At 36.8% G+C, this 25,350-nt stretch overlaps 1 long non-coding RNA gene across 1 annotated transcript in view; it reads right to left on the bottom strand.

Moving 5' to 3' along the window:
• Positions 1 to 25,141, bottom strand: part of LOC138397917 (uncharacterized) — a 32,297-nt gene extending 7,156 nt beyond the window's left edge. Inside the window, exons 1-4 of the long non-coding RNA XR_011235923.1 lie at positions 24,915 to 25,141; positions 22,331 to 22,395; positions 20,144 to 20,261; positions 71 to 114 (exon numbers count right to left, since the gene is read on the bottom strand). This is a non-coding gene — a long non-coding RNA (uncharacterized lncRNA). The remainder of the gene's footprint in view (positions 1 to 70; positions 115 to 20,143; positions 20,262 to 22,330; positions 22,396 to 24,914) is intronic.
• Between the last annotated feature and the right edge of the window lie 209 nt (positions 25,142 to 25,350).

Genomic DNA, 25,350 nt, shown 5'->3' with positions numbered 1-25,350 from the left:
ATCAGCAAGAGTAGGAGTAATTGTAATATTTCAATTTTAAATTTTTTTTAAAAAATTATGTGGTTCCAACCTGGTCTCCAAAGTCCCCTGGGAATTTCCACAAAACCACAGGATCTGTAAATAAGTGACACACATCATTAAACAGAGGCAAAGGAACACGTTTAAAGCAACAGTCCTAGTTAAATACTCTTAAAATTGTCAAAGCTACTTTAATTATAATTTTTAAATTTCTCTTGAAACATTTACAGTTGATGAGGTTCACTTCTTTTCCTTGATCAAGTTAAGTATGTTGATCTTTTAAGGGTTTTATTGACCTTTGGAATAGAACAAATGAAATTAATAACTTAGGTCATCAAAAACCATTACTGTGTTTCTTTTAGAAACTCACTTTTTTATTTACATGTCTTAAAGATTCTGAACTTTCAATTTTCAATTTTAACTATGGTTACAAAAATACTGGTTTTAATTTGAAAAGAAAATTTTAAATGTGGTAAACATGTAATCAAATACATTATAGCCCTCAGGGACTAGACTAAAATATACAGCTTAAATTTCCATTTAAAATCCCCAATAAAAATTTATAAAAATTGTAATAATGTTTGCTTCATATTGGCTTTAAGAATCCTAGACTTTGCAGTAATAGGTGAGTTGGCAGGCAGGTATAAGGCAGCTTATTTAAAATACAGTTGATATTTGCAGGACAGTTCAGAGAAATTTTTCTAATATAGCTAGTAATTTGGTAATTTATATAAATCAATATTGCTTTATAAATATTCACATCAGCTTTTCATTTTCTTTATTTCTCACAATACTCTTCTGTTTAGCATAAGAAAGTGAAGTTTTAGTTGTAATAATCACCAATAAATATTTTGGTCATATACTTATTTTTTAATTTTGTCAAAAACTTCTGAATACTTTAAATGTCTCTTAAAAGTATAGTGTTTAATAATAGATTATTACTTCTGACAAAAACCTTTGAAAGCCCAAGATAAAATATGAACAACAAGTACGACCTATATGACAAGGCTCGAACTCCACTCCAAGTAAAAGGCCCTGGTGGACCAAAGATCCATCACTCCAGGTACTCAATCAATGGAAATCTATAGCTTATTTCTACTACTCCATATTGCTTTTTAAGAAATATTATTTAAGAATGTATAATTTCAAAAGTTTTAATTCCAAACTTTAATAAATGTCTAGCAACATTTTTAGCATGAGCTAGTTCCTCCTGTGTTTTTATTTAACAGAATATTTTTCAAATATTTTAACTTAAAAAAAAAAGCATGCTTTCTATAATCAAACTTTTTACTTATAAAGGAGTAAAAAGTTTCCATATAAGTTAACATAAATAAATTATTTAAAACATCTTATATGAAAATAATGTATTACAAATTTATAAAGGTAATATTAAATGATTATGTCCTCATGTAAAACAAAATGTTTCCATTTCTAAAATAAATGTGAAATGCATTATTCATCACCATAAAATACTCAAACATTAATGTCCTGTGGATAACTATGTTCCCAGTTGGAAAAAATATACATATGTGGCAATTTTAGCAAAATGGTAGCTGCTAAGATCTAAATCTCATAAAACAAAAGTATATAATGGAATCTCCATCAAATAGGAAACAAAAGTTATTACCTTGATAAATTAATACAATAACTAATAGCCACGTAAACAAATCATCATGCAGAAATGTTGCATAACGTTCTCATAAACAATGGAATTAAGAGGTTGCACTGTGAATATTTCAAACATCCCTTCTAAACAACCTCAACTTTGCAGTTCTCATTTGAGAAAATGTTTCTGACAAGTTTCTTACACGTTGCTGTGCAGCCCTTACTGTCTGCCCGTACTGTTTGCAGCATTTACCTAAGTGTGTTTTCCTGTCTCACTTTTCCTCATCTCTTACTCCACCAGTTTTTTCTGTACACTCTGCTTTTCCACAGAGGGAAAACAAGTAAGTACATGAAAATAGCATCTACTGGTTTCATCACAAAGTGGAAAATATCCTTTTTCTTTTCATTAAATGAATTTTATCCTTCAGCACTCAAAAATTTATTATAATCATGTGCATCCATATTTTGAGATGGATTAACTTGGTTCCTACCTATGTGATTAGATTTAGAGCACATCTGACACATCTTTGTGGCAACTTTTCAGAAGTACTGCAAAGGAAGAAACAAAAGAGCTCTGAATAAAATAATCCGATTCGACAACTTTATGCACAGAAACTGAATTTTCTGTTCCCTGAGGATTACTTTCCAGATACTCGATCTGATCTGGCAATGTTAGGTCAATTTTATGCTGATTTTATGGGTGAAAGGATGAGAACCGCTGGTGGGAATCATCGCTGCCAGTGATGACTGATACACACTGGGTTTCCTTCTTGCTAACGTCCACTAGGAATTCAAAAGAGACTCCATATCTTAATTTTTTAAAAAACTTTGCTGCCAACAATCTAGAAACCAAGTAATGATAAAAATATATAACTTCATTTTGACATAAATATAATTTCTTATTTTAATAAGAAATGTTACAGTGTAGTAAAAAAAAATACAAATTTTTATTAAGTCAGTAAATTTGGAAGGTGAATATTTAAAGTATGATTTGTGTGCCACCATCACAAAGATTCCAGATCCATTAAAGCTTTTTTAAAATGTAAAGTAAGATAAATTCAGCAGTATTTTCTTTTCTTTCCCAATCAGATATTTCACATTTTCTGGCCCTTAATTAAAAACAAAAATTAAAATTACTTAGAATACTAAGGTGATTCTATTTCACTATAAAATTACGCAGGAAGAAGTTTCTAATTTTCATAAGTGAATAATATTTATTTAATTCTGTAGAATTCAATGATGAAATATACAATATCTTTAAAATTACACATTTGTAAAATTGCAAATCAGAGACTACTTTTGAGAAGGTAGAATGTATCCTATTATTGTTTTGCATGATTATAACTTTCCGTACTTGATTTACCTACATTGTAGAATCAGAATTAGTGTGAGGAAATTAAAGTCAAAACAATGAGGAGTTTGTTTTAACCATATAGCTAGCTAATGTCAGAGCCTGGAGCTTTCTTAATTGAGATGTAAAGAATACTTACTTTAAATAATTTCTAATAATTCATACATGTTTGTGGCACATTTAACTTAAGTTCGATTTATTTCATTGAAAAATCTATGCAGTACTAAAGAAACAGGAAAAGTCCCTGCCGGCCAATGACCTACAACACCCCTGGAAAGAAATCTAGTTGTTCAAAGCATTGTCTTAAGCAAGGTTATCAGGTAGAAACATTTCAACTCAACTTGAAAAGTCACTGGCTTAATAATGTCAAAAAACATGACTAATGAAGGAATGAGGTCTTCTAAACATAAATGAGCAGAAATCATTAAAGAAAATGTGTGATTTTTGTGGTGAACAAGGCAGAGTCCTTACCACTCATAGAAAAGAGGAGCATCAAAACATATGATACAGTAAAATTTAATGCGTTTTATGATACCAGCTGCATAGGATGCTGCAGGAGTACATAATAAGGAAATCTAACCTAATTTAGAGAGCCACTACATGACTTCAGAAGGAAAGGACAGGTAAATTGACACTCAGGTTAGAGAAGAAAACGATGATTTGTGCTATACAGCAGGCAAGGAAAAATGCTACCGAGTGGAGAACCAGTATGCGTGAAGTCTTGGAGGTTAAAAGAAAACAGAACACATTTTAGAAACTGAAAAAAAACCTAATATATCTAGAATGTAGATTGGGAGGGAGACAACGTCAAGAGATGAAGCCGGATTGGCAAGGAAAGCCGCCGAAGCAGACATGGCACGAACCAGGTGAGGAAGAACCACCAGAAAGGTATGGCGAATGCAGCTGGAGTGTGTGTTGTCACGAAGTCAAGGGAACAGAGTGTATCTAAAAGAAATCCTCAAAAAATGCTGCAAACATTGAAAAGTGACAACTGAAGAACTGCAACTGCATTTAAAGACATAAAGCCACAGTCGGGCTTCAATTAAAAGGCAGGAAGAAGGATGCAGGTTTAAGATTATGGAAAGAGTGTGAGGAAAGAGAGACTGTGTATGGAGGCAATTTATTTAAGAAAGGCTATAAAAGGCAGAAGAAAGTAAAGGTAGGTAGAAAGGTTAAGTTTGACAGATTTGTTGTTGTTTTTTAATTTTAGACGGGCACAGACTTGCACATGTTTAAAGGCTGACAGGAAGTAATGAGCTAGCAGAGCGCCAGTGACAGAAAGAGCCTAAGATCCCTGAGAACACAGCCAGGGCTGGAATCCTGGTCAAGACGAGCCTTAGAAGCTGGAGGACGTGGGCCATTGTTACAGGAAAAAGAGAAGAGAAAGCCATAAATCTAAGTAAATCTGTTGTGGTACAAAAATAAGAGTTTTGTGTAAAAGTTGCTCATTTTTTTTTTGTTTAGTAGGAAGCTCTCTGAAGCAAAGCTCTCTGCTAAGGAGGTGTGAACAGCTGTCTCAGGCAAAGCTGAGTACGCAATTTAGGTACAGGTCCAAGGTGGCATTTAACAGCATTCAAGTGGGATTTCCTCCTCATCCAACAGCCTAGACAGAAAAGATAATTGGTGGATTCAGTCAGGGTTAAGGTTTCCATCAGTCATGTGTGATGGAAAGAGAATTTGAAAAGAATAGTTATAGATGTGAATTACTTATCTAAAGCTAATCAAGTAATTTTTTTCCATAAAATCTATTAATATTATGTTATACCAAAACATGAAAATACATTTTAAAACAGCTATTTTCAGTTGAAGATACACTACATATATATGAAGACTGTAGGATTGAGATGAAATAAATAAATGAAAGCATAAGTAGAATTATGAAATTAGGCAGCTTAAGTTCTGGTCTTCTACCTTTTGAGTAACACAATGCTTTCCGTCTGTGATCAGATGCAGGTATTGAAAAACAGCGAATCAATTTCCTTCTCCACTTCTCTAAGTTGATTTTAAAAGAACAGTGCCTCATCTGCTTATCCAAGTATCCTGTGTAACTATCATTTTCTACATGTGCTAGTATATGAAAAAGACTGAAAAGCATGGAGTTTAATAACTACAGTTAAAATTATAATTTTTATTACATCTGCCAAAATAGTTTTCAAACCCACTAATCATTGTAATTTTATATTCAGCCTGATTGCAAAAAAGGATTTCAGGAAGTATCTCAATCATTTAGGGCCACAAATGACCTTGGCGAAGCCAGAGAGCCAGAGAACCAACACCATGCCATTTTTCCTTGGCATGTACCCCAGCAAAACACAGATTTACAGCACTGATGGAAAAATATCACTCATTCTGACAAAGCAGTAATAAAAAGCTTTACTGATCCAACCAAAAAAAAACAAAAACACAACATTACAGACCGCACAACATTACAAACGTTAAGACTACAAGCAACAGTGAAAATAAAAACAAATTCATTGCTGAAAAATCTTAAATTCAGACTAAAAATAATCTTGATAAAACATAATCAGATGTGTGTACAAATTATTTTAAAGCTAACATGTAGATGAGAATATAGAATTTTAGTATCTTTTTAAGGGTCTAGTTCAGTAGTTCTCAAACTTTAGTGTGCAACAGAAATGTCTACACATCCATGTTGTTGAGTCCTACTCACAGAACTTCTGAGGTTGGTCTGAGAAAATGCATTTCTAACATGTTCCCAGGTGATACTGATACTACTCGTCTAAGCACCAGACTTTGAGAGCTAATAGCATAGATCATGTATCTCTCACGATTACCATTATGTGTCACATGTTAAGGAATTTAATATTTCCTGATTGTAAATATTCTTTCTAATATGGCAATAAATAATTAAAAATTCTCTTTATTACATATTTTTTATTTCACAATAGGTAGATCTTCACAGGGCCAAGAAGAAACACCACCCAGAGCAATTACAGCAGGAAATATTTTTAGAAAGAAAAACACTACCAAAATGTTTTTAAAACCCTTTCTGTGCTAGTAAGTCTACTAATAGGATAATTCTACTTCCATATCCCAAAGAAAAGAATTTAATTTCAAAATTGAGTGTTTTATGACACTGGACCTATATAACTGATGGAGAACTTTAGTTGTGTGTACATAAAGATATACTGTCTATTCATTTCCTCTATCTATGTACGCCGCATACAGACACATTGACAGTCCCTATCTAAATAAGACAGACATCTGTCTGTACCTTTCCATGTCAGATACGTGAGGAAATAGTTTTTGCTGTGTTTTCTTAGAATGCTTTGCTTTGTAGAATTTAAGCAATTAAGTTCCAATTTGAACAACAGAAGGGTAAATGCACAGTAAGTGTATCTGTGAATGTAAAAACATTTAAGGCTTTTGTTTATTTTGTATTTTCACAAAAAGTTTCATTATATATGAACAGAATCTTAGAATTTTCTGAATGAGAAAGGACCTTAAAGGTACTTTTTACCACTCGGACTTAGGAAAGTTATACTTTATCCTGCATTTCTGGAGCTAGTAACTATCGAAGCCAACACTGGAATCCAGGTATCCCGGCTTCTAGCACGACATCCTCTCTGAAACATGCTGCTGCACGTACAGCATCACACAAATAAACCCAGTTTGCTCCGGTTGGTTATCTTTGACTTTAATGGTCATTCACTGGACAGTAGTTTAAAGTACATTCACACTTTATTATCTACAAGAAGATATTTGCAGCAAAACAAATATTTAAATTTTTTTTTGTAAAACAATGGCCTAAATCTTACAGACTTCCTCTGAACAATACTTGGAAATCTGTATGTGAAGAAACCTTGAAAAGAATATTAATAGTACTCAAATCAATATCCTCTCAATCTGGAATTAAAATAAATTCTTCATATAATCATGTGAAGTTTGACTTACATGCACAAAAACCTTATAGAAATGAAAACATTTCAAGATCTTTTACTTTATAACCAGTTGCAAAAATAGAGATCACACTTCTATTTGTTGCTTTACATAATGTACACATTTAAAAGCAAGCAAATTTGGAAATTTGTCCATTTGTTCACCATCCTAAAAATGTACATAAGCAGTGGTAGAAATAAAATCTAATGTAATGATCCCATTGTGATTATCTTCATTCTAAAGAGTCATCTGGAAAATCAAACTGCTTCTACTACTGTAAAATAATTTTCGTGCTTTTGAAATGCAAACCATAGAAACAACTTACTGGATAATTCTAGTCGTTCTAAATATTTCTCCCCAGAATAACCTAAACTTAGCATCACAACTCATAATAAGGAAGTTCTTTTTGCTCATAGATTAGCAAATTCTAACTAAGGTAATGAAAATGAAACTTCAAAGAACCTCATATAATCCATAGCATGTTAGATACATCATTTTACTACTTACTTCCGTTCCTTTTAAATAAGACCTATTATAATAAAATGAAAACTCTCATCAATCACCTGATAGAGCAATTCCAAACTTAACCAAACAGGGCCAATGGGTGAGAATTGAATTGAAAACACCTTGACAAAGAAAGCAATTTCTTTTCTTCGCACTCCTCTGAAGCTATGGGTGATCATGGTAATCAAACCATCAACAGTGAGGGGCCATCTGTCCCAAGTGCCCTTCATGAGAGTTAAAAAAAAAAAAAATCAACAACAAAAAAGGGAAAGAAATGCTGTTCCACAGATGTTCAATTTTGATTAATCTATGACAAGGAACTTACAACTGAGAATCAATGTTTTGACATTTTTCAGATATTAATCATTAAAAGCCAACACAAAGTTTTTATAAGAACACAGGGGAAAAAGAAGTTAATAGGTTGCTTGCAGAAAGATGATCTGTCATACAAAACCTGATATACCTTTTAGTCAGCTAAGATGTGCATCATATCCTAAAGCAATAGCTTTTATTATGATTCCCTTAAAGAGGAAGGAAGACAAGAGGCCATGTTTTAATTTAGCATAAGACAGTGTTTTTTAATAATTCTTCCTACAAGTACATGATTAAATAAAAAGACATGGCCAGGCGCGGTGGCTCACGCCTGTAATCCTAGCACTCTGGGAGGCCGAGGCGGGTGGATCGCTCAAGGTCAGGAGTTCTAGACCAGCCTGAGCAAGAGCGAGACCCCATCTCTACTAAAAATAGAAAGAAATTATATGGACAACTAAAATATATATAGAAAAAAATTAGCCGGGTATGGTGGCGCATGCCTGTAGTCCCAGCTACTCGGGAGGCTGAGGCAGTAGGATTGCTTGAGCCCAGGAGTTTGAGGTTGCTGTGAGCTAGGCTGACGCCATGGCACTCACTCTAGCCAGGGCAACAAAGCGACACTCTGTCTCAAAAAAAAAAAAAAATAAAAAAAAAAATAAATAAAAAGACATGTATTTTTATTCACAATACTCCTTATATTTAACTCTTTGAACTAAAACATTTTAAAGAAACACAGCCTTAGTGTGAAACTTCAGAAATGTAAAATTAACTGAACCTCTCATAAAACAGTTTCATTTTATTCATAACATTTAAATTTCATATTACACCAAAAAATAACACACAGTTTCAATAATTTGGAAATAAGCTAAAATTTATGAGTAGAATCATACCAACTATTAAAATGACTCAAAGTTTACTAAGATGAAAATATTTGTAAGCTACATTAAGAACTACTAAAAATATTTTAAAATGAAAATACAATAAAACAAAATATTAAAGAACCAAATTAACACGTATCACATTTCTTTCAGAATACATCCAAGTTAGGATCAAATTAAATGTAGAATATATTTAAGACTCAACAAATAAATTCACTAAGAAATTTACTGTAAATGCAATAACTACTTATTTTTTTTTTTATCTACAAAGCCTAGGAATTGATTTTGTAATCCCAGAGAGATCTCATATCAGGCACAGGACAGAGGCAAATATAAATATCCTCTGGAAGAAGAAATACTCAACTCAGGCCTTGCCAAACATAAATTTGCAATTCAAAATTACTATAGAAAATCTAAACATCTGTGATTATAACCCATCAGAAACAACAGAATTAGAATATTTTGTTTTGCTCCTGCCTCAAAGGCTTTTGGTATTAAAGTTATCTGAAACAACATATATAATAAAAATATTTAAAACGTTTAAAAAAGAAAATAAGGATTCCAAGCATGAGCAAATAATAAGAGATTTTTAAAGACAGATTTTGAAAACTAGAACTTCAAAAAATATAATTTTTGAAATTAAAAGCTCAATGGATAGAATAAATAGCAAATCTTATAAAACTGAGAAGAGAAATAGTGAAATAAATCAGACACAAAAGATAGTAAACAGAATGAGGCACAAGGATAAAAACAGTGAGAAACCTAAAGGAGGTTAAGAAAAATGGGGACCAAAATAATAACACAAATCTATTTAGAGTTCTAAAAGATCAGACCAAAGAGAATGGAGTGTGTATAATGGGGGAGGGAAGAAAACAATATTAGAAGAAATAAAGACTGATTTTTCCAAAACTGGCAAACAACATAAGCTTCAGATTCAGAAAGCACAACAAACCCAAGCTAGAGCTCAAGAAAGACATTAGAGGCCTGATAACGAAGTTGCAAACACAAAATGATGTTAATAACTTTAAAAGTATCCTACAGAGAAAAGAGATAACTAGAAAAATAGACACATTATTACACTGACAGCAGACTTCTCAATAGCAGCAATGGAAGCCAGAAGACAGTGGAATAATATATTCAAACCCTTTAAGAAAGTATGCTTGTCATTTAAAACCGTGTAAACAGAAATGTAGGCAAAATAAAGATATTTTCAGAACGACAAAAACTAAAACATGCGCCAAGAACAGACCCTCACTAAAGGAGTGTCTAAAGATTGTAACAGCAGGAAAAAAGAATAATTCTCCCTAAGGAAAGTGTAAAATGCAAGAAATCATATATTTCATGTATGCAGACCAATATATACAACGTTTGTTGAAACACTGTTTGCAATTGACAAAGTTTTAGAAATAACCTTAAATGTCCATCAATACGAAAATGGTTATATTATTACTATTCTGTAAAATACTATACAGCCCTGAAAAAGACTACAGTCCTGAAAAAATTACATTTGCTCATATGAAAAAAAAAATGTACAAAATACAGAATTAAATGAAAAAAGGAGACTAGATGAAGCCAGAAAGATAAGAGGAAACAGGGAGAACATAAAGGACCTTAAGAGTCATAAAGAAGAACTTGTCTTGACCTCTGGGAAAGGAAGCCACAGAACAGTTTGAGCAGAGAGGAAACCTGGTCTCACATATTTCAACAGGATCACTCTGGCTTCTGTGTTGAGCATAAACTGAAAAGTGACAAAATAATGAGCCCAGGTATGAGGCTACTGAATCATTCAAATAGTATTTTAAATGAACCTCCTGGGAAAAGAACTTTCACCTTAAAGATACTAGGACTGGAATTCAGACATATATTGACAATTCATGGTGAAACAGCAGGGAAGAAAGCAGATAATATAAGATTTATAAGATGATCCACCCTCCTGAGACAGAATTCATCCCAAGAGCAATAGAGGCCTACGAGTCAGAGGGAAACTCTCCCAGTGGATTACAGCGGGTGTTTATGAACCTCATCTAACTCAGGGACCTTGTCAGCACGTGGGCACTGTGGAAAGTGTTTCATAGAATGACTAAATGAGCTCTAGGTCTGCAGAACTTCAACACAGACCATGAGAAGCCGCCTCCCTACTCCGCAGGGACTGGACTCACAGTCCAGGCTGTGAAGGATCAAGTGGTGCTGAAAGTACAAAGGGCCGGCAACACCATCACGAATGGCAGCCCAGGTGACAAGAGCAGCAGCAGTGACACAGGGTGCACTTCAAACAGTGCTCGGAGGTGATGGCACGTGTCGCTGCCAGCACCAGCCAGCGTCACCAGCATCATCCTGGTAGAGCACCAAGCAAGGTCTGGAGAGACGACTGCGTCAGTCAGACGGAGACGACTGCAGGGAGACGTCGAGAGGACAGGCATGAGGCACAGCAGCTGAGGGAGACCAGCGATTCCTCAGCACCTGTGAGAGGTCCCTGGGGGACCATGGACATAGGAACGAAAGTGAACACCTCAAACTGGACTAAGACCCAGAAGGCGCTCAGATAAAGGTCATCAAGCTGCAACGGAGTCTGAATTTCAATGTTTCATCTCTACCCTCAAGTTAGAGACGCCTATGGACTTGTGGGTAACACTTTTAAAATATCTACAATAAAATTAAGAAACTTGTTAATGACAAAGTATAATGATAAGCAAAATAAGCATAACCCAGGTATTATATTTCAGGTCTCTCTTGCTATACTATGAAAGAAGTAGAGATGTGAACAAATATTTCATTCTGTCACTAATTAAGCATTTTTTTTTATTCTAAAATATTCCCTGATAGCATCTTCCTTAACTAATAATGAGTTTATATCATTAACCTTTAAGGTCAATATTATGATTGGTAAATATAACACTGAAATTGGCAAAAAGAATCATTTCCTTGTAGGGATAGAAAGCTATTAGTCTGAACATGCTTACCAATTATTAACACCTAGAATAATTTTTACTCATTTTTCTTAAAACACATAATTATCAAGTTTGGGAATTATATTAGAAAGACCTTGCTAGGTATTGCGAATAGAAAACAGTGATCGGGTTTTGAGGCCAACTAGACTGAATTCTACTTCTATAATACATAGACTGCAAGAGCGAACACAATTTCACAGGGATTATTTGTGACGTGAGTTTACCTACAAAATAACCACGTACTGGAGATTATAGGCTAGAGGGGTCACAAGAGGCCTTGTTCCCTCTCCCTGCATGTCTGGCTCCTTCACATTACACCAAACTGGGTATATCCGCTTACACTCTGCACACACACTACCAGGAACCTCCCAGCTTCCCTCCTGCAGTGTCCAATAAATCTAATGGTTCAAAGTTCTTCCCAGTAGGATGGTCCGAGTGCAGTGGTGTTTACAACTAATTGATCACAACCAGTTACAGATTCCTTTGTTCTTTCTCCATTCCCATGGCCTCACTTGACCAGCCTTAAAAAGTTCTTCCCAGCAGAACAGACACTGGAGACTCAGAGGGGCAGGAGGATGGAGGATGGAGGATGGAGCGTGGGAGGTGGGAGGTGGGAGGTGGGAGGTGGGAGATGAGAAATTACCATATGGGTACTAAGTACACTCACTGGGTGAAGGTGACATAAAAAGCCCAGACTTTACCACTATGCAATATGTCCACGTAACAAATCTGCACATGTACCCCACAAATCAATAAAAAATAAAAATTTTTAAAAAATAAATAAAAATTCTTCCCCATGTCCAACTAAATCTCTCACAAGAGAACTTAACTCTTTTCTCTCTTGTTGAAAAGCTGGAACATCCCCACACGTAATTTAAAACAAACCCAAAAGCTGTTACTGAAACTCTATTTCCCGTATCTCACAAATTATTTCCTCTACCTAAACGTGGTGGTTCTCAACCCTTTCTGTTCATTAATTGCCTAAGGAACACCATTTAGAAAAGAAAAAGTTGGCCTCTTTACCCCACCCCATACCATACTAAATGTCTGCAATTTTTGTTTAAAACTCCCCAGGTGATTGTAATGTGTAGCGCTGGTTGGGAACCACTACCTCAATCTTTCTGGGGGAAAAAAAAAAAAAAATTTCAGCCTTTTTTCAAGTTTCAAACTGGACTCAAAACTACAACATAATACATAATTCCATGTAAAACATTAGTGTTTTTTATAGATGTTCATAAGCATAAAGGAAAATTCTGTATCTTAAGCCAAATTTTTCCAATGACTTCATTACACCATTCCCTTAGTGTCTAAACTGATCGTACCCTTCTCACTCTACTAATGAAACCCAGGCACCAAAGCTGAAAATCTCAGAATCAGCCTTAACACACCCTCTTCATCCTCTATATCTAATCGGCTGCTAATCATGTTAGTTCTTCCTTTGAAATGTAGTTCTCATCCATTTCTCCTCTTTCATATTCTAACCCTACTCTAAATTCTTACTAACTAGTCTGGCTGACACTTAGCTCTTCTCATCCCACTGCCACTAAATTAATTCCTTAAAATAGTGTTGTCCTTTGTTTTGCTTTTTATTTTTTTTATTTTATTTTTTTTTTTTTTGAGACAGAGTCTCACTCTGTTGCCCAGGCTAGAGTGAGTGCCGTGGCGTCAGCCTAGCTCACAGCAACCTCAAACTCCTGGGTTTAAGCGATCCTACTGCCTCAGCCTCCCGAGTAGCTGGGACTACAGGCATGCGCCACCATGCTTGGCTAATTTTTTGTATATATATTTTTTAGTTGTCCATATAATTTCTCTCTATTTTTAGTAGAGACGGGGTCTCACTCTTGCTCAGGCTGGTTTCGAACTCCTGACCTCGAGCGATCCACCCGCCTCAGCCTCCCAGAGTGCTAGGATTACAGGCGTGAGCCACCACGCCCGGCCTGTTTTGCTTTTTAGAAACAGGGTCTCGCTCTGTTGCCCAGGCTGAAGTGCACTGGCACAATCATAGCTAACTATAGCCTTGAAATCCTGGGCTCAAGCCATCCTCCTGTCTTGGCCTCTCAGGGTGCTGAGATTATAGGTATGAGCCACCCCACACCCAGCCTAAAATAGTGTTATTATGCCCCTGTTCAAATAAAAATATTCAGTGGCTCCTCACTGCTTACACTGAGAAAACCCAATTCCTCAATCTATGTTGGTATTTAATACCTCAAGCAGAATATTCAAATTTTAACACAATAAACAACTCTACACATTAAGACCAGTTGATGTAGCAAACTCGGCACTTCCGACCCAATTCCATCCAACCTAAAATTTATTTCCCTCTACACTCCAGTACAAATTTTCTATTCAATCCAGGCATCCAGTCTTTCACGTACATAAAATGACAAATTCCAAGGATTTACTCATACTTCAATACATGCTGTACCCCCTTCCTCAAATACTATGTTCACTTTTATCTGCATCTCCAAATTCTTTGCACTATTCTGGACCATTGCTGTGAGGCCTTCCCAAAACACTGCAACTTCACAGACGGTCCCACTTCCAGGCAATACATATCATCTAAACCAGTTATTCTGAAATATGTTATACTGCCTTACACTGCTACTTAACTATTTTATATTTCCTCATTTCAATAAAGATCCTGAAGGCAGAAATCATGGTTTTTATTTTTGATGTATACTTTATAAAAGCAGTTTTTTCAATTTTATTCATGGAATTTATTTTTCATTCCTTCCAGCCAATGGAAATATATAATGCATATAAAATTCTTCCCTATCATATCACTTTTTTCAGAGTAAATTTCATGACATTAATATGCTTATATCAATGTGCTTATTTTAAGTAGCTAGCCTACTTTAATATAAGTCTGATCAATTCTGATTTAAAGGCAATATAATGAATCAAATACTTGTTGATATCAAAGAGTCAAGTGTTCGGCCCTTATATGGTTTCACTAAAGATAACAACAAATGAACAGGGTAAAGCCATCACTAATTAAGAAAGCACCACACTTCAAGAAATAAATGGTCAATTAAACAGTAACTACATAGAATAAATAGTAATTATGCAGAATTGTCCTTGGACATTGGCCACTGATGTGTTTTAGTTAGCCTCCATAACGTTGAACACAAGTTCTCAAACTTTTTGGTCTCAGGAATTATTTATACTCTTAAATATCACTGAGGTCATCAAAGAACTACTGTTTATGTGAGTTACCGCAAATGATGTTTACTGTCCCAAGTACACACTGCATCAGTCATTGGAGCAATAACTTCATCCCAAAGCCTGTAGAAAAATCCACCACCTACTTGTGAAAATGGGAGTAAAAAAGGCTAACAACATATCAGGATTATCATGAAAATAGTTCTGACCTCACAGAACCCCTGAAGGACTCCAGGGGATCCCCATAGCCCCCCGACTCCATGTGGAGAACCACACGCATAACACAAAGAATTTAGAAAACAGCATAAAATCATGTTTAAATGTGGCATAAAGCTTTTAAAAAATTAAGATTTTCTTTAAAACCTATGAAAAAGTCAAGGTATAATTATTTATTTGTTACATAAATATATTCCCTCTTTATAGGCAGAAGGGAGAAAAAGATTTCAAGGTGAAATGCTTTTAGAGCACATAGGTGTACCCACACCTATAGATGTAGGTGGTGCAAATTAGTGCAGTGAGCCTGCAGGAAACAACAGAAGGATGCAGTAAAAAACAGACCCCAGACCCCTTCTCAAGAAGGCAGCATCATCCAGCTCCAGCCACGTGGAAAGTGGACCCAGTGTTGACAGACACTGTGATTTTTCAAGAGAAGCTAGAATTTTTATCCAAAAAAAAAAATCACCTAATTTTATATTGGGAAAAATAATTAAACATTTCATAAATACCATGTGAGCCTACATACACACATTGCCTAGAACAGCGCCTAACACTTCGGAAGCCTTGCGTCATTAACTATCATTATATTCAGTACTGTCAGGCAAAAGGGGGGAAACGCTAAGACACAGATGCAGACATTTGGCCATGGTGAATGGAGATAATGCACGAGGCAAAATGATAGGTTGTTATTTTTTCTTTATCTTCACATAAATCTACCTCGCTCCACTCCCAGGACCTTCCTAATTCTGGTCACTTGTTTTACGCCATCCTTGCGTACTTCTGTCTTTAGGAATAATTCCTTACCAAATTTTCATCAACTATTTATTAGTTGAAAACTTAGAGCACTGCACAATAGCTCACCACCCACTCCGACCTAACCTGTACATTTCACGTGTTTCACCTCTTTTCTCTTTCCTTCAACTCACTGTCACCTTCTACTTTCTACCCTTTTTTCTTCTCCCTTATCCTTTATCACTGGATAGCCAGCACAATCTCTAACCTCTCTTTCTCCCCCTCTTTCTCCTTTTCTCTTTTTCAGAGTAAAAGTGAAACTAGGCAGCTATGGGAACAAGTGCCTAATGTTACCAAAGGGAGTCAGAACAAGAGAAGAATCATTAAAAGATGGCACCACATCATACTGCACCTTGGAATATGCCTCAAATAATACAATACAAGCAGCTGCTTACCTATATCTACACATGGTTATTCTCAGGAATAAGTTACATACGTTAATACAGCCAAGCAAAGAGCCCAAGTGCAGAAAACCTTAATTATTGTTCTAGACTGATATCGTATTGACAGGAGAAGGAGAAGCAATTGGTCCAGATCGATAGGTCCAAGCCAGCAGGTGACACAAGGATTAGCAACTTAACTTCCATCAGTTCTAAATGGATTATAACTAAATTCTCAGTACTGATAACATTAATATCAATATAAGATCAGACAGAAATCTCCAAATTCTTTTTACACTAGAACTACAACCATCTCCTACCTGGACTTGTATAATATGTTATAACAACACTGACCACCTCAAGACCTGTATGTACTAACAGAATAGGTACTAAAATACCACAGACCAAATGGGAGTCTTAATATGTACCAGAGATGTGCTCTACCCAACTTTTCCATTTCTGCAGAGATACACGATCATATTAAATAAGGAAACTGGGGAAAAATGAATAAAAATGATCCAGATATTATCCTCGTATAACGAAATAAATATTCAGACCTTGACAAAAGTCTGTAATGGAGCTTTTTAATTAGGGAAAAAGAACAAAAGACAAACATTACGTATCTATTGTTTCCTGCATATATAGTGTGGTCTGCAACATACACTTTCCAAATTAAGAAGTTTAAACATATGTTTAAGAACTGTAAGTCAAAAGACACAGTTGGAAATACGTGTGTATTATCAGAACTCAAGTATCCATCGCTGACAGTCATCTGCTTGATCTGTTTTCACAAACACAACACACAGACCTCAAAGAGTGTTTCTCCTCTTGCTCTTCTACCTTACCCAACACTTCCCCCCCTTACTGGCTTATTTTGCGGTCTGAGGTTAAACTGCTAACCCTTCACCTTCCAGGAAAGTTTTTTTTCCTCTCTTTACAAAAGGTTTTTCACAGTGTGCAGCAGTTGGATTAGCTCCTCTCTTCCAGAACAAAAGCTGTGCCTTTGTCTTGGTTGTTTGTGCCTGGAGCCCTACATCAGAGGAAACTGCTCCTACTCAACACGCACAATGATGAGATTGTGAGGCCACGAAAGCCTGGCCTCTCGGTGTCTAGACTCTCACCCAACCAGCTAGCCAAAGAAAATCCTGTAAGCACTCAGCTGAAAATTAACTAAGGTATCCTGTTGAGAACCTGATGAAGATGTTATTTGACCATATGGTAAAACTTTCCATTGCTGAACATAAAGATAAGAGAAAAACTTTCAGAACTCAATGCTTTAACAATCTTGGTCACCAATTCACACATGGGTCAGTAAATGTATTTTACTAACATACAACCCCTTCCTCTATACACTCTCTTAAAATAATACACAGGCTTATTTATGACATTCTAATCTCCTGCACTTAAAAATCTAACTAGAGGATACATTCAAAAATATTACAATAGACCATATTTTATTTGCAGTTTTTACATTAGCTATTTCTCGTTAGAAAGTTTACTATTGTGTTTATCACTGAAGGAACTGGTCAAAATGCAGAAGTCAAAATAAAACTGTCATATCTTTTCACATCCCTTAATAGTTATATATTTTACAAGTTTTTAATACTGAACAAAAGACAAATAGTAAACCAAAAGCAGATATTCGATTAAAACTTTAAAACAGAAGTCATACATAAAACTAATCATACTTATAAAAACTGTAAGTTTTTTTAACCTGTAAAATGTTAAACACATTAAACAAATTTAAATTTGGTCATATGATGTCAGTAGAAAAAGAATTCCCTTAAGTATGTTAAGTTATGGGTGAGTTCATGAATATTTACAATGATTGTGGGGAGGACTACAGTTTTTAAAATATAACCTTATAATTCACATCCATGGAAACAACTAATGTTGAAAATTATTAAGTGAAAACTTATTATATATGATTACAATCATATTAAATAAGCTCATAGTGAAATCTGAAAGGATATGCACAAAAATAGATATTTTTATGTTATTGGTATAAAAACAATCATCTTTTTCCTTTTTTCAAAATTGTCCATAATATATAACATGAATGATTTAAAAAATGAACTGTGCAGAATAACCAGAATAGTTCAAAAGGCTACAATGGATAGGAATTAATGAGAGGTAAGAGTGCAACCACTGACTATAGTATTCAGAATTCAAGAATAAATCATGGGTAACATAGTCCATACAGTAACATAAATTGATTCCCCAAATTTTAGGAGAAATATAAACATGCCCTTTTTTAACCTATAATGATGATTAGCCTGACAACTTCAATAGGTCATGACCAACAAACTTCACAAAAGAAATAAATTTATTCTTACGAAGAAAAAAAAAAATCAATGCTTATGCATAGCAGATGTCTGATTTAGAGAAGTATGTGTTATTCTTTTAAGAGTCACATGAAAATCTAAGTCTGGCAAAGAACACCATTTAAATTGAAGACTCTGGAACAAAATGCATAAGCAATGACTGGCAGGAAATGTTAAATATTTCATTCCTACTTCTGTAGGAAAAAAATGTATAAAAAATTTAACAAAATTAAAAGGAACATTTGATAAAACAGAAAAATATAAAAAAATAAATTTAGTTAAATCTATATAATGGTTAACAGAATGGTACAAAACCTAAGATTAAATAGATCTATCATGCCTATCATTAAATATCTTTTCTGTCCATGAATTATGCCTCAGTAAAATGATGGAAAAAAAGACAACCAATTAACCATGACTCTTAAAAATCAATATTGTATGTACGTTCAAGACATGAAGGAAACATTTAACAATGGTAATTTCTAGAATATGGGATTAGGTGGGATTTATATTTTCTTGTTTATGCATGTCTTTATTTTCCAAACTTCTGTCAGTAAGTATGCATACATATACTCATAAATATACTATATATTAATACATCTATCAGCATTAGACTACTATCATAGTTAATAGAAAAATTAATTATTTTATAGAGTAACTTGACTTTGGAAACAAGAATACATTATAACAAAATATTCTTGTTTGAAAGTACTTCTATATAGTCACTTCCTCCAACAAACCGAAAATCAAGAATTTCAATGCTTCTTTTAAAAATTTAAATTTGATCTGGCTTATGATAAAATATATTAACTTTCCAACTTCTAAAAATTTAAGAAAGATTAATGTTAGAAATAAATCATTCTGAGAATAAATGAAGCACAAGGGAAGAAAAGGAAGAAGAAAATATGGGAGAAAGATAAAGGAAGGCTACAAAAGAGAATGCTCTGGCACGATGGAGACCAGTCAAGGTTTTTACTGTAAGAACTAATTTTTAGCTAATATGTGACACTTTTATGAAGCTTGTTCATAGTTTTAAGTGCTTTTCTACTACAAATGTAACTGGCCATTTTTGGCCAGCTGAGCTAGAATTAGCACAAAGAGTAACTCCATTCCCACCATTCTTCCCTGGTGTCTCTTTTTAAATCCATTGATATGTACAGCAGCTTAGGTTTAGAAATTAGATAAGAAACGGTTTGCATCAGAGGTGAAGGACGAAAAACAAAAGGAAGAACAAAAAACAAGTTTGGGCCAATAAGGTGTCCAAGCTGCTTGGACTGGGGTGAGCTCCTAAGATCATACAAGATGCCCATTCAGTACAGGCATGAGCGGCCAAATGACTGTTGATCTACTTAAATGTTTTTTCCCTTTTTCCTCAGCAGTTGGTCATAAAGTTAGAGATGACATTTTCCAATCTCCCTTATAGCTAAGTAGTATCACTGTGTGGCTAAGTTCTTAGCAAGGAAAGTGACATATCAAATTTTCCCCTGCCTTGCCTAAGAAATTTCTTGCCTTAAGTATTTCTCTTGCCAGTCCTGTGGCTTAAACTTGGACACAGTTAGTGACCCAGCTTTGAATGCAGATGAAAATAACAGTCTAAGGGCTGGGGACAGTGGCTCACACCTGTAATCTTAGCACTTTGGGAGGCCAAGACAGGAAGAGTGCTTGAGGCCAGGAGTTCCAGACAAGCCTGAGCATGCATGAGACCCCATCTCTACAAAAAAAAGAAAAAATACCCAGGCGTGGTAGCACGCACCTGTAGTCCCAGCTACTCAGGAGGCTGAGGCACGAGGATCACTTGAGCCCAGGAGTTTGAGGTCGCATTGAGCTATGACGATGCCACTGCACTTCAGCCTGGGTGACAGAGCAAGACCCTGTCTCAAAAAAAAAAAAAAAAGAAAAAAAAATAACTATTGACAGTTAAACAGGAACATTCCAATAACTTTTTAAATAATTTATGCACTTTATCCATTTAAGATTTAGCAATAAAACAGAAAATTAAGAAAACATTACATAAACACTCAATTCAACATAAAATTTTACTTTTACTCTTACCTACAGATAGCATTATTTTTAGGGCACAAAAAGTTGTAACTTGTTAGACACTAAAATATTAGTTATCATACTACTGAAGTCCTTCTTCAAAAGAAGAAAGGTTACTGGTTTTTGCATGGTTGAGTTTAGCTTTTAAAAAAAATCTTTAGAATTTTGTGCCAATTAGCCATATAGAATGTATTAATCACAACCCAGAGAAGCCAAAATTGCTTACTTTAATCATTTATTGTATTTCAAATTTTACTAAGCTGGATAAACTTAAAATACACATGAAGATGTTTCTAAAAACTAGTGATTTAAACAGTAACAGCAGAAAGCAGGAAAGTAATAAAAGCATGGCAGGCATAGAAGATACAAACTAGTTCATGAACAGTAGGAAAGAGTGAAGGGAGGAAGGAGGGAGGAAATCACTCACAAGTCTTTATGAAAAGGTTACAATCTCTCTTACTCGTGCGTAGATTGAATGTTATATAAGGCAGACTGATCTATCTTTCAAGATCACTTTAGCATGAATTTAAAATTATGGAAAATCCATGTTTGCCAAATGAAGTTAGCCTATTTTACAAACAACATCAGGTGAGCATTATTCCACACACCTTAGGTAATGCTATGGTTGTTATTTTCAAGATTAATTCATAACAAATACACTATAGAATAGATTTAAACTGGAGCTGAAAAAATAATATATCCATTTGAGTACTCATTCTGCAAAGATGACTTCGTTGGGCCTGGAAAGAACGCAAATAGACAAACTTTACTCCATGTAGGACAACACAAAATAACTTCTTTAATCAGAGAATACTCCCTATAACTTAGGATCACTCTCTGCCTGTGGACAGACCTGAGGACAGCAGCAGTTCAAATAGGGCAGAGGTGCAGCAGGCAGGGCTGGTGGAGCCAGAAACGTGGGTGACTTCCTATCTAAAATTAGCCATGCCCATTTCACCACAGCTGGGTGGGGCTCCTCTATTTTAAGGTGTACAGCTCTAAACTGCTTAAGAGAAGATAATTGCTGGCTGGTTTCTGGAGCTAAGAGTGTCAGCAAACTTTCCACCAAGGCTTTAGGACAGTCCACTAGTCTCCACAAAACCCCACACTTAACCATCATGCTATCCAGGATCTGAGTGCACTACAAGGAAGGTCCTACACTGGAGATATCCATGAAGATGTGCCATGCAAAGAAACATTAGAAGAATAAGCAAGGAGACATTCCTCATTCTTGTCTGCTACCCATGCCCACACACACATGCACATGTACAATACAGCAAATGTGGGGGGAAATTATAAAAATCATGATATTAAAGTACTATACTCTCATCTTTTCAGGACCTCATACGGAACTGACAACTGAAACCCTTCCAAGTAATGTCACGCCATTGTTTCTCTCTCTCTGAAAGTGCTGTGCCACTAAAGTAAATCCAGCCCAAGGGGCCACTCAGTCTACATTCTGCATTCCAGAAACATCAGAAGGGAATTGGTGTAGCTCCCATTGATACTGGCAGAGAATCTGCCTTAATGTTTTTAAAAAGATGCTACATTTTCAAACACAAATGAAAGAAAATAAAAAGACAAACCCTTTCCCAAAACTAACAGTAACTTTATCGATGAATCACGATTTAAGCCCATATAACTTAAAGTTGAGTTGTAAGTTATATGGGCTTAACACACACCTGAAATTCCAGCTGCACAGATAACATTCATGATTTCTATATCCCCAAGGCAAAGACCTAGCATCTATGTTATTACCAGAAACCTGAGACACTCAATGCAGAGTACACAGTTAGTACTATTATTTTCCTGGTACTATCATGTTCCAATACTCCACAATGTTAACACTTGCTTTGACAGACTCAATCAGTTATCTGAAGAATTAACAGAACACACATACCTTCATTTTCAGAGGCATGACATTTCACTTTCAACACCAAGTCAAAGGTTCTTTCTGGATTGGCCCTAAAAAAAAAAAGTTTTTATATTTATTTCCTATAACAAATAAGCATCTCCATAAAGCTTGTATTTTCTTAATTCTAAGACTAATCTTGTTCTTACCTCTACATATTAAATGTAACTATATGATTACAGTATGGCAGAAATAACGAAAATGTTTTCTCAGATTAGAAACTTAAGATTACTGATACTTAAGAGATGAGATCTGAGACTTGGGGCAAAGCATTTAACCTCTGAGACTGTTTTCTTACCTTAAAAAAAAAAAAAAATAGGCCGGGCGTGGTGGCTCACGCCTGTAATCCTAGCACTCTGGGAGGCCGAGGCGGGTGGATCGCTCAAGGTCAGGAGTTCAAGACCAGCCTGAGCAAGAGCGAGACCCCGTCTCTACTAAAAATAGAAAGAAATTATATAGACAACTAAAATTATATATATAGAAAAATTAGCCGGGCATAGTGGCGCATGCCTGTAGTCCCAGCTACTCGGGAGGCTGAGGCAGGAGGATCGCTTGAGCTCAGGAGTTTGAGGTTGCTGTGAGCTAGGCTGACGCCACGGCACTCACTCTAGTCTGGGCAACAAAGTGAGACTCTGTCTCAAAATAAATAAATAAATAAATAAATAAAGTGCCTTGTCCACTTCACAGAATAATTGTATTGCAAGTCAAATAACATATGGGCAATTACATTATAAATTAAGTGCTGTATGAATGCAAATCATCGCTTTGATCTTATTGCATCCAAAATTGGAAGGCCAGTGTGTCCCTAAGTGTTTTTAGATCCTGCCAACCGAGCTTAACACAAGCTCTCAGCCTTTCTTCTAAAGACTTGCAATCTGAGTGTAAATGATGAATACCTGGCTTCACCTGCCATGTTCTATTCATAGATCACCATAGGACATTTGTAAAGGTCACGAATGGGATACTTTGCATATGCTTTCCTTGAGATGTATTTATGGTACTTGAGCATGTTTAAAGTAGCAAACTATTCAGAGACTCCAAAGATAACCAAAAAAGACTTCTTTCACACCAATTATCATTGGGGAAACTGGACATCAGCCCCCAGATTAAGTTTTCCCGCTACAAACTGTAAGGCTGATTTGCATCAGTCAGAATTTACTGTCTTTTTACTAACTTGCCACACGTTTAACCTATTCATTGGTTAAATTTCAAATTGTAAATTGAAATCTCTTAAGACACTTTTTTTTCAAAACAGTTCTGTTTTATCTCTCTTTCCGTCAGAGGGTAAAACAATAAGCCTCGTCTGATACCACAAGTCCAAAGTGTTAACATCTTTCAGTTATTCCTGCTAACAACACTTTAGTGTCTTTGTATTACACATTGGCTGTTTTTAACAGGTACCTCCTTCAAGAAACTAAAGCCAGCTCTGACTTCTAAATGTATACTGATTTTTTTGAAAATTTTTGTTACAAGACATGAATCTAGAAACATAGAAAAAGACAAGCCATATAAATTAATTCACAAATACACATTTCCTCAGCCCTCCCACTATTAACTGGTTTCAATGGGAAAAAAATCTCAACTCTGATTTCTTCTCCAGCCTCACAGGTGTACTTCACTCCCCCTTTCCACCATGATGTCAAACAATGAAGAAAACAATTCCAAATTACACAATTTTCCTATTTTCCTAATACCCTTTAGTACCCCTCTTAGGTGTAAAAGTTAAATATTGATTCAGTTATACTTCTGTGAAATTTAAAAGGCCTTTCACAGTAATATAAATATACATGATATTCATGGAACTCTGGTGGGGACGGGGTAAGGATGGGTGAGGGAAGAAGGAATTCTTTCCAAAGTAAGTTTCAGGAGAAAAATACACAACTCACGCCTCTGAGACACCTAGAAACAAAATCACCATCGTTATTAAAATCGCTTTTTACCGAATCTCCTGAAGTAACATAGCCACTGACGAACACTTTAGCGCACACACAAAATACCATCTAATTGCGTGGTATTTTGCAGGCACCGTGCAGACCCTGCGCTTCGTAAACAAACGTCAGAGACCAATTTAATGAGAAGAAACAGCAGAAGAAAACAGCCAAGACGAAATTGATCAATACAATTAAGAAAGAAACGGTGATCTTAATGCTCAGAGAGCATTTCAAATAATAACCGCTCCACCTCAACGCTGCCTCCCTCCCGGACACCTCACAGGGCACGACCCGTCGCGCCTGACACACCCGGGGACGGACACGATCCCCTCAGCGGGTGGTGCCCGCGGCCGCCCCCTCCCCCTCCCCCACCCCCAGACGCCGGCGGCGACCCGGCGCTCCCACCGCCCCGCGAGGGGCAGCGCCGACCCGGCCGGCCGGGACGCGAGGCTGAGGAGACTTTGCGGCCTGGCGCCGTCCCGGCGGCCGGGATCGGGGGTCGGGCCGCACCCCCACCCTGCCCGCCGACGCCGGCGCCCCGGGAGCCCACCGGGCGCTGAGGGGCCGAGCGGACCCGGGACGCGGGGCGGGAAGGGGCCGCCGCGGGACGCCCACCCCCCACGCGGCCGGCCCCCACTCACTTGGTCCCGCGGTCAGTGGTTACATGTCGGAGCCCGGCTGCGTCCCGCCCCCGCGCCGGCCTGGAAGCCGCTGCCCCGGGCGCCAGGGTCGCGCCGCCGGGAAGGAGGCTCCTCACAGCCGCGGCGGTGACGGCGGCGGTGGCGGACCCCTGTCCGCTGCGTCCCCGGCCCTTCCCCGCCTCCCCCCACCCCCCAAAGCCTCCGTGACAGCAGCGGCGTGGCCGCCGCCCCCTCTCTGCTGGCCGCTGCCCCCTGCCCCCGCCGCCACCACAGCCGGGCCTCTCAGGTCCTGAACCGGGGCCGCTGCACCTTCCGCAAACCAGGAAGTCGCGGGAGGGCGAAGGGGCGCGCGGGGACGCGTCCGGCGGCTTCACCTGGGCGGCGTGGCTTCGGCCGGAGCCGCGGGGGAGGCGGGGCCGGGGGTCCCAGCGCCTGG

This window comes from Eulemur rufifrons, chromosome 17, assembly GCF_041146395.1.
Source record: "Eulemur rufifrons isolate Redbay chromosome 17, OSU_ERuf_1, whole genome shotgun sequence".
Classification (NCBI taxonomy): domain Eukaryota; kingdom Metazoa; phylum Chordata; class Mammalia; order Primates; family Lemuridae; genus Eulemur; species Eulemur rufifrons.
This window is presented reverse-complemented; position numbering and strand designations above follow the sequence as displayed.